At 45.6% G+C, this 15,636-nt stretch overlaps 2 pseudogenes; both read right to left on the reverse strand.

Moving 5' to 3' along the window:
• LOC118475573 (putative SWI/SNF-related matrix-associated actin-dependent regulator of chromatin subfamily A member 3-like 1) overlaps positions 1 to 10,624 on the reverse strand; it is a 24,750-nt pseudogene extending 14,126 nt beyond the window's left edge.
• On the reverse strand, positions 10,284 to 15,059 carry LOC118475574 (putative disease resistance protein RGA4; annotated as a pseudogene).
• Positions 15,060 to 15,636: the final 577 nt, after the last annotated feature.

Here is a 15,636-nt window from a genome sequence, read left to right on the forward strand (position 1 = left end):
CTCAAGTGGTAGCTGATCCATCTATTGCTTTGGCCTTTATTTTCTCCCCCTTTGGCATCAAACACCAAAACGGGATCAATCTTGGCCCGATAACCCCATTGCCTCACCAAAATCTTCAATTAAGAGCAAATGGCAATAAGAGTTCATGAGATGAACTTGGAATAAGTTACCCTCTCATCGGAGTGCAGCGGAAGTCTTTCATGGTCCAAGTCCACCTTTTCCCTTTCAATTCTCCTTCGAGACTAAATCAAGTAAACTCAAGCATATGGTTAGTCTCAAAGGGTCAAGTTGTAACACAACTCCCCCTAAATATGTGCATCACTTACACAAGGACTTGTGAGGTCCAGGGAATGTTTGTACAACTTGAGCACCACAATAAGCAACAAAATGCAGAATGAACATGATCAAAGGCATAAACATATGTATGCTACAATTCAATCCAAGTTCCGCGAATCTAAGACATTTAGCTCACTACGCAGCCTGCAAAAGGTCTTCTCATCTAGAGGCTTGGTAAAGATATCGGCTAGCTGGTTCTCGGTGCTAACATGAAACACTTTGATATCTCCCTTTTGCTGGTGGTCTCTCAAAAAGTGATGCCGGATGTCTATGTGCTTTGCGCGGCTGTGTTCAACAGGATTTTCCGCCATGCGGATAGCACTCTCATTATCACATAGGGGTGGGACTTTGCTTAGATTGTAGCCAAAGTCCCGGAGGGTTTGCCTCATCCAAATTAGTTGCGCGCAACACTGTCCTGCGGCAACATACTCGGCCTCAGCGGTGGATAGGGCAACGGAGGTTTGTTTCTTAGAGTTCCACGACACCAGGGACCTTCCTAAGAATTGGCACGTCCCTGATGTACTCTTCCTATCGACCTTACATCCAGCATAGTCGGAATCTGAGTATCCAACCAAGTCAAAGGTAGACCCTTTTGGATACCAGAGCCCGAAGCAAGGCGTAGCAACCAAATATCTTAGAATTCGCTTCACCGCCACTAAGTGACACTCCTTAGGATCGGATTGAAATCTAGCACACATGCATACGCTAAGCATAATATCCGGTCTACTAGCACATAAATAAAGTAAAGACCCTATCATTGACCGGTATGCTTTTTGATCAACGGACTTACCTCCTTTGTTGAGGTCGGTGTGTCCGTCGGTTCCCATCGGCGTCTTTGCGGGCTTGGCGTCCTTCATCCCAAACCGCTTTAGCAGATCTTGTGTGTACTTCGTTTGGGAGATGAAGGTGCCGTCCTTGAGTTGCTTCACTTGGAACCCAAGGAAGTAGTTCAACTCGCCCATCATCGACATCTCGAATTTCTGCGTCATTACCCTGCTAAACTCTTCACAAGACTTTTGGTTAGTAGAACCAAATATTATGTCATCGACATAAATTTGGCACACAAACAGATCACCATCACATGTCTTAGTAAAGAGAGTTGGATCGGCTTTCCCAACCTTGAAAGCATTAACAATTAGAAAGTCTCTAAGGCATTCATACCATGCTCTTGGGGCTTGCTTAAGTCCATAGAGCGCCTTAGAGAGCTTACACACGTGGTCGGGGTACCGTTCATCCTCGAAGCCAGGGGGTTGCTCTACGTACACCTCCTCTTTGATCGGCCCATTGAGGAAAGCGCTCTTCACATCCATTTGGTACAACCTGAAAGAATGGTGAGCAGCATATGCTAGCAAGATACGAATTGATTCTAGCCTAGCCACAGGAGCAAAAGTCTCCTCAAAGTCCAAACGTGCGACTTGGGCATAACCTTTTGCCACAAGTCTAGCCTTGTTCCTTGTCACCACCCCGTGCTCGTCTTGTTTGTTGCGGAACACCCACTTGGTTCCCACAACATTTTGCTTGGGACGAGGCACCAGTGTCCAAACTTCATTGCGCTTGAAATTGTTGAGCTCCTCCTGCATGGCCACCACCCAGTCCGGATCTAGCAAGGCCTCCTCTACCCTGAAAGGCTCAATAGAAGAGACAAAGGAGTAATGCTCACAAAAATTAACTAATCGAGATCGAGTTGTTACTCCCTTGCTAATATCACCCAGAATTTGATCGATGGGATGATTCCTTTGAATCATCGCTCGAACTTGGGTTGGAGGTGCCGGTTGCGCTTCTTCCTCCATCACATGATCATCTTGTGCTCCCCCTTGATCACATGCCTCCTGTTGATGAACCTGTTCATCGTCTTGAGTTGGGGGATGCACCGTTGTTGAGGAAGAAGGTTGATCTCGTTCATCTTGTTCCTGTGGCCGCACTTCTCCAATCGCCATGGTTCGTATAGCAGCCGTCGGAACATCTTCTTCATCTACATCATCACAATCAACAACTTGCTCTCTTGGAGAGCCATTAGTCTCATCAAATACAACGTCGCTAGAGACTTCAACCAAACCCGATGATTTGTTGAAGACTCTATACGCCTTTGTATTTGAGTCATAACCTAACAAAAAACCCTTCTACAGCTTTGGGAGCAAACTTAGAATTTCTACCCTTCTTCACTAGAATGTAGCATTTGCTCCCAAATACACGAAAGTAAGATACATTGGGTTTGTTACCGGTTAGAAGCTCATACGACGTCTTCTTGAGGAGGCGGTGAAGGTAGACCCTGTTGATGGCGTGACAAGCCGTGTTCACGGCTTCCGACCAAAAGCACTCGGGGGTCTTGAACTCTCCAAGCATCGTCCTCGCCATATCAATGAGTGTCCTGTTCTTCCTCTCTACCACACCATTTTGTTGTGGTGTGTAGGGAGCGGAGAACTTGTGCTTGATCCCTTCCTCCTCAAGGAACTCCTCCACTTGAAGGTTCTTGAACTCGGACCCGTTGTCGCTCCTTATCTTCTTCACCTTGAGCTCAAACTCATTTTGAGCTCTCCTTAGGAAGCGCTTGAGGGTCCCTTGGGTTTCAGATTTATCCTGCAAAAAGAATACCCAAGTGAAGCGGGAAAAGTCATCAACAATAACTAGACCATACTTACTTCCTCCTATGCTTAGATAGGCGACGGGTCCGAAGAGGTCCATGTGTAGTAACTCCAGGGGTCTTGAAGTGGTCATCACATTCTTGCTGTGATGCGCTCCTCCCACTTGTTTACCTGCTTGACAAGCTGCACAAGGTCTATCTTTTTCGAAATGCACATTAGTCAAACCTATCACGTGTTCTCCCTTTAGAAGCTTGTGAAGGTTCTTCATCCCCACATGTGCTAAGCGGCGATGCCACAGCCAGCCCATGCCAGTCTTAGCAATTAAGCATGCATCTAGACCGGCCTCCTCTTTTGCAAAATCAACTAAATAAAGCTTGCCGTCTAATACACCCTTAAATGCTAGTGAACCATCACTTCTTCTAAAGACAGACACATCTACATTTGTAAAAAGACAATTATATCCCATATTGCATAGTTGGCTAACAGATAGCAAATTGTAGCCAAGAGACTCAACTAAAAACACATTAGAGATAGAGTGCTCATTAGAAATTGCAATTTTACCTAACCCTTTTACCTTGCCTTGATTCCCATCACCGAATATAATTGAATCTTGGGAATCTTTATTCTTGACATAGGAGGTGAACATCTTCTTCTCCCCCGTCATATGGTTTGTGCATCCGCTGTCGATAATCCAGCTTGAACCCCCGGATGCATAAACCTGCAAGGCAAATTTAGGCTTGGGTCTTAGGTACCCAACTCATGTTGGGTCCTACAAGGTTAGTGCAAATATCCTTAGGGACCCAAATGCAAGTTTTGTCTCCCTTGCATTTTGCCCCTAACTTCCTAGCAACTATTTTCCTATCCTTTCTACAAATAGCAAAGGAAGCATTTAAAGCACAATAAATTGTAGAAGGTTCATTCACTACTTTCCTAGGAGCATGAATAATATTCTTTCTAGGCACATGATGAATAGTATTTCTTCTAGACATATTTCTATCATGCATACAGGAAGAACTAGAAGCAACCATGGCATGAGAGTTAAAGTCATCATAAGCATAATAACTCCTATAAGCATTTCTAGTTTGTCTCCTATCATGATACATAAAAGCATGGTTCCTTTTAGTACTTTTAGCCATAGGGGCCTTCCCTTTCTCCTTGGCGGAGATGGGAGCCTTATGGCTTGTTAAGTTCTTGGCTTCCCTCTTGAAGCCAAGTCCATCCTTAATTGAGGGGTGTCTTCCAACCGTGTAGGCATCCCTAGCAAATTTTAGTTTCTCAAAATCACTTTTGCTAGTCTCAAGTTGGGTATTAAGACTAGCCACCTCTTCATTTAATTTAGAAATGCAAGCTAGGTGTTCACTATAAGCATCAATGTTAATATCTTTACACCTAGTGCAAGTTATAACATTCTCTACGCAAGAGTTAGATTTACTAGCAATCTTAGCATTCAAGTCATCATTAATGCTCCTTAAGCTAGAAATTGTCTCATGGCAAGAAGATAATTCACAAGAAAGCATTTCGTTTCTTTTAACTTCTAAAGCATGAGATTTTTGTGCTTCTACAAATTTATCATGTTCATCATATAACAAATCCTCTTGCTTTTCTAAAAGCCTATCCTTTTCATTCAAGGCATCAATTAACTCATTAATTTTGCCAATTTAATTCTATCTAGACCTTTAAATAAACTAGAATAGTCTATTTCATTGTCGTCACTAGAATCATCATCACTAGAAGAATAAGTGGTACTTTCTCGAGTACATACCTTCTTCTCCTTCGCCATGAGTCATGTGTGATGCTCGTTGGGGAAGAGGGACGACTTGTTGAAGGCGGTGGCGGCGAGTCCTTCATTGTCGGAGTCGGAGGAGGAGCAATCCGAATCCCACTCCTTTCCGATATGTGCCTCGCCCTTGGCCTTCTTGTAATGTTTCTTCTTTTCCCTCTTGCTCCCGAGTTCCTGGTCACTTTCATTATCGGGACAGTTAGCAATAAAATGACCAATCTTACCGCATTTGAAGCATGAGCGCTTCCCTTTGGCTTTGGTCTTGCTTGGTTGTCCCTTGCGACCCTTGAGCGCCATCTTGAATCTCTTGATGATGAGAGCCATCTCTTCATCATTAAGTCCGGCCGCCTCAATTTGTGCCACCTTGTTAGGTAGCGCCTCCTTGCTTCTTGTTGCTTTGAGAGCAAGAGGTTGCGGCTCGTTGATCGGTCCATTCAAGGCGTCGTCCACGTACCTTGCCTCCTTGATCATCATTCGCCCACTTACGAATTTTCCAAGGACTTCTTCGGGCGACATTTTGGTGTACCTGGGATTCTCACGAATATTATTCACCAAATGAGGATCAAGAACGGTAAAGGACCTTAGCATCAGTCGGACGACGTCGTGGTCCGTCCATCGCGTGCTTCCATAGCTCCTTATTTTGTTGATAAGGGTCTTGAGCCGGTTGTATGTTTGAGTTGGCTCCTCGCCCCTTATCATTGCGAACCGTCCAAGCTCGCCCTCCACCAACTCCATCTTGGTGAGTAAGGTGACGTCATTCCCTTCATGAGAGATCTTGAGGGTGTCCCATATTTGCTTGGCGTTATCCAAGCCGCTCACTTTGTTGTATTCATCCCTGCACAAAGAAGCTAGAAGAACAGTAGTAGCTTGTGCATTCTTATGTATTTGCTCATTAATGAACATGGGACTATCGGAACTATCAAAGTGCATTCCACTTTCTACAATCTCTCATATACTAGGATGGAGAGAGAATAGGTGACTACGCATTTTGTGGCTCCAAAATCCGTAGTCCTCTCCATCAAAGTGTGGGGGCTTGCCGAGTGGAATGGAAAGCAAATGTGAACTTGAACTATGCGGAATACGAGAGTAGTCAAAAGAAAAGTTCGAATTGACCAGTTTCTTTTTCTCGTAGTCGTTGTGGTCGTCGTCCTTTTGGGAGGAAGTAGACTCATCGCTGTCGTAGTAGACGATCTCCTTGATGCGTCTTGTCTTCTTCTTCTTCCCATCTTTGCGTCTGTGACCCGAGCCCGAGTCGTTGGACTTGTCATCCCTTGGCTCGTTGACGAAGGACTCCTTCTCCTTGTCGTTGATCACGATTCCCTTCCCTTTAGGATCCATCTCTTCGGGCGGTTAGTCCCTTTGTGAAGAGAACGGCTCTGATACCAATTGAGAGCACCTAGAGGGGGGGTGAATAGGTGATCTTGTGAAACTTAAACTTATAGCCACAAAAACTTGTTAAGTGTTAGCCCAATAATCGCCAAGTGGCTAGAGAGGAGTCTTAACAAAACACAATACCACAAGAGATCAAACACAGAGATGACACAGTGGTTTATCCCGTGGTTCGGCCAAGACCAACGCTTGCCTACTCCACGTTGTGGCGTCTCAACGGACGAGGGTTGCAATCAACCCCTCTCAAGCAGTACAAAGACCAACTTGAATACCACAGTGTTTTGCTTTTCCTTTCAATATCCCGTTTGCGAGGAATCTCCACAACTTGGAGTCTCTCGCCCTTACACTTGAGATTCACAAAGAAATGCGGAGTAAGGGAGGGAAGCAACACACACAAATCCACAGCAAATATGCGCACACACACGGCCAAGAATCGAGCTCAAAAGACTATCTCAAAGTTCTCACTAGAACGGAGCTCGAATCACTGAGAATGACAAACAAATGCGCAAAGACTGAGTGTGGATGATCAAGAATGCTCTAAGGTTGCTTCGTATTGTCCTCCATGCGCCTAGGGGTCCCTTTTATAGGCCCAAGGCAGCTAGGAGCCGTTGAGAGCAAATCTGGAAGGCTAACCTTGCCTTCTGTCGTCGGGTGCACCGGACAGTCCGGTGCACACCGGACACTGTCCGGTGCCCGATTTCCTTCCTTAAATAGCGAAGCCGACCGTTGGCAGACTTGGAGCCGTTGGCGCACCGGACATGTCCGGTGCACACCGGACAGTCCGGTGCCCCCTTCTAGCCGTTGGCTCGGCCACGTGTCCCACGCAGATCGCGCGGCCGACCGTTGGCCCGGCCGACCGTTGGCTCACCGGACAGTCCGGTGCACACCGGACAGTCCGGTGAATTATAGCCGTACGCCGTCGGCGAATTCCCGAGAGCAGCCACTTCGCTCGAGGCAGCCTGGCGCACCGGACACTGTCCGGTGCACCACCGGACAGTCCGGTGCCCTAGACCGAAACAGCCTTTTGGTTGTACACAGCCAACTCTTCTCTTTTCTTCTTCTTTCTGTTTCTAATACTTAGACAAGTATATTAGTACACAAAACCAATGTACTAAGACTTAGAAACATACCTTTGCTCTTGTTTTGCACTTTGTCCATCCATAAGCATGAATTCACATTTAAGCACTTGTGTTGGCACTCAATCACCAAAATACTTAGAAATGGCCCAAGGGCACATTTCCCTTTCACTTGGTACAGGAGGTCGTTCTCCGAGGCTCCAACACGGCGAGGAGGCGACCCCGATCTCTTGCGACGCGTCGAGTATGCCTCAGAGGGAGCGAACCCCGAAGAGGAGCAGGCGCTGCAGCCGAGAGGGAGCGGACCCCAAAGAGGAGCAGGCGCTGCAGCCGAGCTGAGGGGCGCGCGGTGGCTTATCGGGGGCGCACAGGGGTGAGCTCTGACACGTCGAGAGGAGAGACGAGGTGGGACGAGGGGTTTCGGCCATGGGCGGCGGCAGTTGCGAATTGCAAGACGGCGGTGAGTCAGTGGTTTTCGACATGTGCGAGCCTTGGGTTCCTCTCCCTCGTGTGCGCTGAATCGGGCGAGGTTGAGGTCGTGCACAGGGAGCGTGCGGAAGTGGCAGAGCTAGCGGCGGTTGAGGTCGTGGGGGAGGAGGTCACGGGAGTGGAGCTCGTGCGTGCGGCGCCGTCGCAGAAGCAAAGGTTGCCGAAGAGGATGACAGGCATCGTTCGCATAGGGAAGCTGGGTGCGAGGGACACTGGGTCGCACCAATCGCTGGGCCACACGAATCGTTGGGCCGCACAAATCGTAGGACACATGCGCTGTTATAGGTTTGTTTAATTAGTGCCATATCGGCTATTGAGAGAGATGAAACGTATCTTATAAGCGTTTTTGTGGATTGACTATTGCTCACTCCGACTCCTCCTGCTCTGGTGCTGCACCAAGATAAGTTTTTTTTTGTCGTCGCGTGTACGACTCTGGCGGCAGAACGGCAGAACACGTCGTTGACAGAACACGTCAGAGGCAGACTACTATTGCTTACTTAATAAGTAGTAGAGATTAAGCAGGATAATTAGCTCTCAATTTTATTCCTAAGATAATCATTACAGGGAGAGCAATCTTAAAGGCAAGCAATGAATGCATGAAAAAAAATATATGGTATAAGGTTGTATAAGCTTCAGATATGAAAAAGTAACAAAAGATATATAATAATAAAGACATGTACATTCGGAAGCTCTTACTGACACGAAATAATATCATATACAAATTTCGGAAATGACCGACCCATTTGATAGACACGGTGTTTATCTATTTATAGGGATCGAGCTCCTAATCTCATATACAATTATAGTAATGCTTCACTACATTTCCGATTTTTCACTATACAGTCATGCCGCACACGTCTTCCGTCTTCTCTAGCTCAAGGATTTCTTTTGAACGCCGCTTTTAAACAAAGGTCCTTGCAATTCTTTTATACATAATCTATAATTTTCGGATCTAAACATTTAAAAAAAAACTCCGATAGACAAAGTCAAAAATCTGACAAAATCTAATATATATTGACATAACAAATTCATATTTTTCTATAGTTAGATAAGAAAAAAAATACTAATATATTACAACACAAAGACAATTAATAAATTATAGATAAATTATAAGAGAACAGATATAATGTGTCTGTGCCACACGGCTAGCACATCGCCTGATGCGACTCTAATTTTCAGGCACCTGACGGTTAGGAAAAGTGGGAAATAAAAGCCACAGCCACAGTTTGTTTTTAGATAATGGAAATAGCCACAGTTTGTATCGTCACAAATTACATACCAGAGGTTTATCGGAGGAATATATGTTGGCAATTGTTATTAACAAAGAAATAACAGTATAAGTGAAATGGTATAAATGGAACCATCTGACTCCCAAGTCCCAAATAGAGAACCGAGGGGCAGCATCATCAGCATTGGATTTGCTTCTGACTGGGTGCTGACTCTGCAGAAGACGAGGGTGTCGCGTTGGGCCAAGGTGACCATGAGCTCGCAGTACCTGTTTACGACATGAGCTCGCAGTACCATCTGCTACCTTGCCATCCGGGCGAGCACATCCAAGTTCAGGTGCTCCAAGTGGGCATGCTGCAACCACGGCTCCTCGTTGTGCCACTGCCACGCCACCAAGCACACTGGCAGTGGCTGCACAATGTTCAGATCAACCATGTACAGTACAGGTGTAAGAACCCTCACAGCACACACCCGTACCCTCTAAAACCAGACTAACAAGCAGTCACTTTTTAGCTGAGAACAACCAACCTCGACTTAAATGTTTAGCCCTCAATTGGTACTAGAGCGAGGAGATGAACAAGTCCTCGAGCTCCATCCATGCTGCACAAATGTAGCTCATCGTCCGCCAACGACGAATCTCCAGAAACACTTGGAGAGATCCCATCGTTGTGATGGTTCCGTAAAGCCCAAGCTCCTTACGCTCTCACCCACACTCAATCCATGGCTAGAGGTAGAAGAAGAGTTGAGAACACAGCACTACACAAGCACAAGTGCAGGAAAATGAACTGCCTTCTCTATTGCATTGCCTAGAGTATTTATACAATACTAGTAACAACTATAAGGTACACTAGTACATGGGTGATCTTAGCCCGAACTACTCCTGTATGCCTGGCTGATGCATGCCACTACATATAGATTGGCCTGTTGCCATACTACTACAGCACCCTGGATTGAAAGCAAGAGAGCTGACCAAATGCCAACTCCACGCTACAGCAAAATAACCAAGGAGAGCAGCAAATTTTCTCAGACCTAAATTGCAGTCAGATAACGAAGTTCAGAAAAGAAATTAGATTGCAGACATTCCAAGAATCGAGAGCTCGGACCTAGATGCCCATCCTGTCTACAAACTACAGCAGACAGCTAGACACCAGTCCTCTCGGGCTCTCGGCATACTTGTGGAGTTGTGTTTGAGGAAAAAAGAATTTCTTGGAGCTTGAAGCTACAGAAGTACATAAAAATGCAGACCACACAGCAGAGCACTTAAGAAAGGTATACCTGCCAGCAACAAGCACAGGACGGAAGCACATATTTCATTTAGAAACATGTCTTGGCCAATATTCTTACTTTCTTCAAAGAAAGACAGTAAAGGTATGAGACATTCCATACTCTAATTAGCCTCACGTAGGACTAATTGCCACATGAAAAGTAAAAGCCATAGCCACAGTTAGTTACTTCATTCTGTCGGAGAAATACACATTGGCAATTGTTCACAATCAAGGAATGATATAACAAGTGAAATAGCGGAGCAAATGCAAGCGGAAAAAGACAGGGAACCGCGGGGACAACAGCATTAGCTGACGCATTCGCTTCTGACTTGGTCCTGAACTCTGGAGCTTCAAGAGGAGAGAGCGTCGCGTTGGGGTGACATCGAGGTGCCTGTTTAGAACATAAAATGTTTTAAATATTGAGAAACTCATCAATTGTGCTGGAAAATGAATAAGTAGAACCTGTACCTTCTCATTCATTTCAAGTGGCAAGTCTAAAGAAGCAAGTTTGGTATTAGTAGATGTGCTTCCAGCGAAGGTGCGAAATCTTTGGCCAGCTTTCCCCATCAGGTTCTTGGCAGTTCTTCTTCAAGACGGGACAACACCATATAGCTATGCGCTGGAGGGAGGATGGCAGATCAGGTAAAGATGCTACGTTGGGGCAACGCCCTATATGAAGACTCTCTAGACTTGAGAGAGATTTAAGATTTCTTGGCAGGGACTCCATTTCGCAAAGCGAAAAATCCAGGCGCTTGACAGATGAGAGATTTGCAGGTTCTTCAAATGAAAATGATGGCTCCTTGCAATCTAAAAGAGTAAGATTTGGTGGGGCTGTAAACCCTTCAGCCATTAGCATGTGGTTGAGCAATACAGAGCTACTAACCGTGAGCGATTCCTGGACACGAAACTGTGAGATGCACTTGGCAGTGAGGTTTGCAACATCTACTAAACTTAGGTGCTTAAGGTGCAGGGAAGACAAGCCTTCAACAAAGCAAAGATCAGGGAGACCATTTAGATCTAATAATTCAAGGGAGGTCAGGTGGCCAATCGACAAGGATGGGGAGCTTCTGCAGACATCAATGGAAAGATGTTTCAGATGTGGCAAGCCATTAATGAACGAATCAGCTGCAAGAATGCAGCCACGGATGCTGAGATTGCTAGCAAGGTTCAACGGCATTAGTTCTGCTCCACGTGCTAGCTCTAAAGAAGGACAATCCCAACAGTGAAGAATGGAAAGAGATGAAGCAACACGTAAGCCCCCCAGTGACTTGAGACACCAACAACCACTTAGAATCAACATGTCAAGGTTTGTCAAATGTTGAAACACCTCTTCTGATGGAAGTGTAGTTAGTGCCATATTATATTCCAATTCTAAAGTTGCCAGTGAAGTGAGGCCTTCAAGGCAAATAGCTAAAGCTTCATCTATAATATTGCATGACGAAAGGGAAAGTTTACAAAGTCCTAATGGTAGAACCACTTGCAGCTCCATGGCCCTTCCATAAGTGAATCTTATCCTCTGCTCATGGCAAAAGAGCCATGCCTTGATGATGTTTTCTTTCATCCATACTTTATCTCCTTCCTCTAGACCACTTTCAATAATTTGAAGATGCTTTGATATATCATCATCTATCATCAATGTCATCAACTGCTTAAGAGATGAATAGTCTTTCGACAGTACACTCCTAACACTAGATCCTGAATCCACCTCCCACATCAATGAAAGTTTAGATGCCAGGTGGTTTGCCATCATTATATTTTCCCTAGAGTCATGTTGTTCGAGCTGATTTTTGGTGACAAAAGTAAGCAGGGGGAGGCCACAAATTGACAACTTTGTAAGGCTTGGTGGAAGACATGGTAATGTCTTCAGTTTTGGAACGTCCAACAGCAACAGTCTAGAACAATGCTGAAGGAGCTCTGTATCTGGTGGTAAGCCTTCTAGCAAACTGCAATTATTAAGCTCAAAACGTTCCAAATTCTTAAAATAGGATCGCTCAAGTAACCACCCAGGATATGTGTCAGATTTGTAACCTTTGATTGTGAGCTTACTCAGTTGGGGTGGCGGTCGCAGACCCTCTAGAACATCCAAATGCAGAATATTCATTGCATCCATGCCATTCTCAGAACTCCACTCAAGTGTCAACTCTTTAAGGCGACTTTTCAGATATAGCTTCGACGCTAAGGCTTCATCCTTTCCAATAACATTCTCAAGATTTTGTACATGTAAACTGCCGCCAAGCTCATTCAAGTCCTTTAGCTGTCGCAACTCATATCCTTGCTTCTTTTGCACAGAAAAGACATATATCTGTTGTAAAGAAGTAAGCTTGCCAATGTTGGGAATTTGGTCCTTATACCCTCGCAGATACCGTAACTTACTTAAATTGCAAACTTTGTTAGGCAACCTCTCCACCATGCCGTTTAGCTGAAGTAGTTGTAAGTGCCAAAGAGCACATAATGATCTAGGCAATTCAAACACTGATGTTCTGGTGAGGTCCAAATACCGAAGGTGCTTCAGCTCACCAACAGATTTAGGTAACTTGTTGCTGTTGTAAAATGACAAAGACAATACGCGTAACTTCTTCAAGTTCCACAGCATCTGATCAAAAATAATACTTGCATTATCCATTAGTGAATCGATGCAGATAACAGTGCGTAAATGATGTAGCTTGTAGATAATTTCCTTATGCTTTTGCATACTTTCAACACGGACAGATAGATATCGAACAGTGCATGGTATCTCTGTCACATTATCATCTTCTAATCTAAAGCAGTCTTCTCTAGAGAGTGACTCTGCCAAATCATGAAGGATATCATGCATGATATAGTATGAATAATGTCTTTTAGAAACCAATTGGAAGAAAGATCCAGAGACCATATCATTGAAGTAATCCATCCCAGCCTCTTCCAATGTTCTCCTACTCAAATTGCATGAACCAACAAATCCTTCTGCCACCCAGAGGTGAACCAACTCATTAGGTTCATATCTATGACCTTTTGGAAACAAGCTGCAATACAAGAAGCACCTCTGGAGACGTGGATCTAACTTCTCGTAACTCCACAACAGAGATGTGAAGGGATCACTTAAATCTCCAAGCTTTAGAGCAGCTTTCCATTCAGCAATATCCTTTTTCCTGCACAATCGGGAACCCAGAACTTTTGCTGCCAAAGGACATTGCCCAAGCCTTTTAGCAATCTCCTCTGTAGTGTGTTCCAACTTCGTGTGTAGGAGCTTGTCTTTGATTTCTGCTCCAGAGAAAGCATGGTGTTTAAAGAGAGCCAAGAACTCAGTATCATCCAAGTTTTTCAAATGAACGACTTGTTCACAGCAAACAGCGGCCGGAAGTGTCTCACATCGAGTAGTCACCAAAACCTTGCTCCCCGACTGTTTAGAGACTAATGGAGCAAGGAGTAGCTCCCACTCTGTCTCAGTATCAGATTTTTCAAACCAAACATCATCCAAGACAAGCAGGAATTTATGTGACTCTTGTAGTATATCACGTAATTTGCACTGGAGAGTATCGAGATTATCAACATGTGGGCACTCCCCCTTTTTTGCAGACTCCATGATCTCCCTTGTGTGACGATGGACATCAAGTTTGCGTGAGATACACACCCACATCCTGACATCGAAGCATTCTTCTATCCTTTTGTCGTTGTAGACATACTGTGCTAAGGTGGACTTCCCCATTCCTCCTACTCCAACAATGGCCAAACCCGAGAGTACTTAGCTGAGCTTGCCTGAGCAGTTGTTGTCTTGTCGAGAAGAAAATCTACTATATGATCACGATCCCTGTCGCGACCAAAAACCTTGGAAGTGGGAAGTGATGTGGTTGTGGGAACACTGGTAGGTGCTGCAGCTGGCCACTCGACGGTATTGCCATGTGGCAAACCAAGAAGATCTCGAAGTTGTTGGGCTTCTGTCAGGATTGCTTTGAGCTCGTTCATCTTGCTAAGTAGCCTTCTGTTTTGAGGGAGCAAGTTCCGCGCCCTGCTCAGAGCAGCATGAAAAGGCTTCATGACAGTAGTTGCAGTGGAGGAGCTTCCATGCTCTCCTAACAGGAGACTTTTTCCGCTCTTGGCCTTGCCCTCAAGGACATTGTACTCATGCTCGTCCAACAAGTCCTCGGCATCATAGTAGGCTTCTTTGAGACGCCGGAGCCATCCCTCCAGTATGCCCCTGTGGGGGCTCTTCTGGGCCGCTTGAATCACCAGCTCGAACTGTGGCAGGACAGTGGCTTCTAGTCGTTGGATCTCACGCACCATGTCCACACTGAGGTAAGCTGAAGCTTTAGTAAGAAGCTCGTTGACAATCGGCGATGCTGTCCACCTTAAGCCGGCGAGGGCCAAGTCGGCCATGAAATTGTATTGGTTTGTGCTTCCTCTTACTTTGTGAGCGAAATGAACAACATGAAGATGTAGGATGTATGTAGAATGGGTGAACGATGGAAAGCTGTTTTTTTTTCTTTTTTTCTCTGCAGAAGGCAAGCAGCTGATAAAGACCGCTACGGAGTGGAGAAAACCTGGGGTTGGAAAGACGCATAAAATTAGTGAATCTAGATGGGAAAACGGGGAAATAGCAGCTAACACAGCAAGCAGTGGAGATTGTAGATCTTACACCAAATAAAATAAATCGAGGGCGCATGGATCTGGTGTCGACAGGTGGGCGCAGTGGTGGAGTAGACTCTGGAACAAGCACAGCAAGCAGGGAAGCAGCTCCGTCGGGCAGGGAGCGCAGGAAGCCAGGAATACCGGATGGTGTTGCTGATTCCTGGCGATAGAAGATCTGTTTTTGTCGTAGATGAGACTGATGGTGGTGCTGACTGCTGAGAGTCCACTCGCCTTCCAGCCTTGCTGCTCGCTGGGAAAGGAAGGAGCGTGGAAAGAGTAATGAAGATCGTGGAAAGGGGACCTGGAGTGGATCTCGATGTGAAGGTAGGAGGCGACCTTTTTCACGAACTGGGCTAGCAATTCATCTGGCCCATAAAACAAACATCAAGGCATCGCGGCTACCGGGGCTTTTGTCGGGGAGGCGGGTGGTACTGCTAACGCGTTGCAGGGGAACAACATGTACGTACGCGTTAATGGGCTAAGAAGTTTAGTAGGCCTAATTTTATATGGGCTCTAATTAAATCCAGTGGAGTTCAAAGCCGATGAGTCGGGGGTGTCGCCCGTCGGTGTTTCGTACGTCAGATAAGTAAATTTACTGTATGTATTCTAAGCTCCGGAGGGTGCACGGATGGCACAAGATTTATATTGGTTTGGGCAAAACGTTCCTACTTTCAGTCATCGGTGGCTTACGCTATTGACACCATTAATGATCAAACTCGTAGTAGGGATTACAAGCAGTCGAGAGAGGCAGGAGAGGCTCCTAGATCTCTTATCAGGTTGGAAGTAGAGCATAAAAACTACAAGGTGGAGTCCTAGCTAATAAGTCTTTGGTTGGTGGGGTTTCGGCCCCCCTGGTCCTCGTCGGCGCTCCTCCTCCTGTTTGTCCT

This window comes from Zea mays, unplaced genomic scaffold (genome assembly GCF_902167145.1).
Source record: "Zea mays cultivar B73 unplaced genomic scaffold, Zm-B73-REFERENCE-NAM-5.0 scaffold_487, whole genome shotgun sequence".
Lineage (NCBI taxonomy): Eukaryota > Viridiplantae > Streptophyta > Magnoliopsida > Poales > Poaceae > Zea > Zea mays.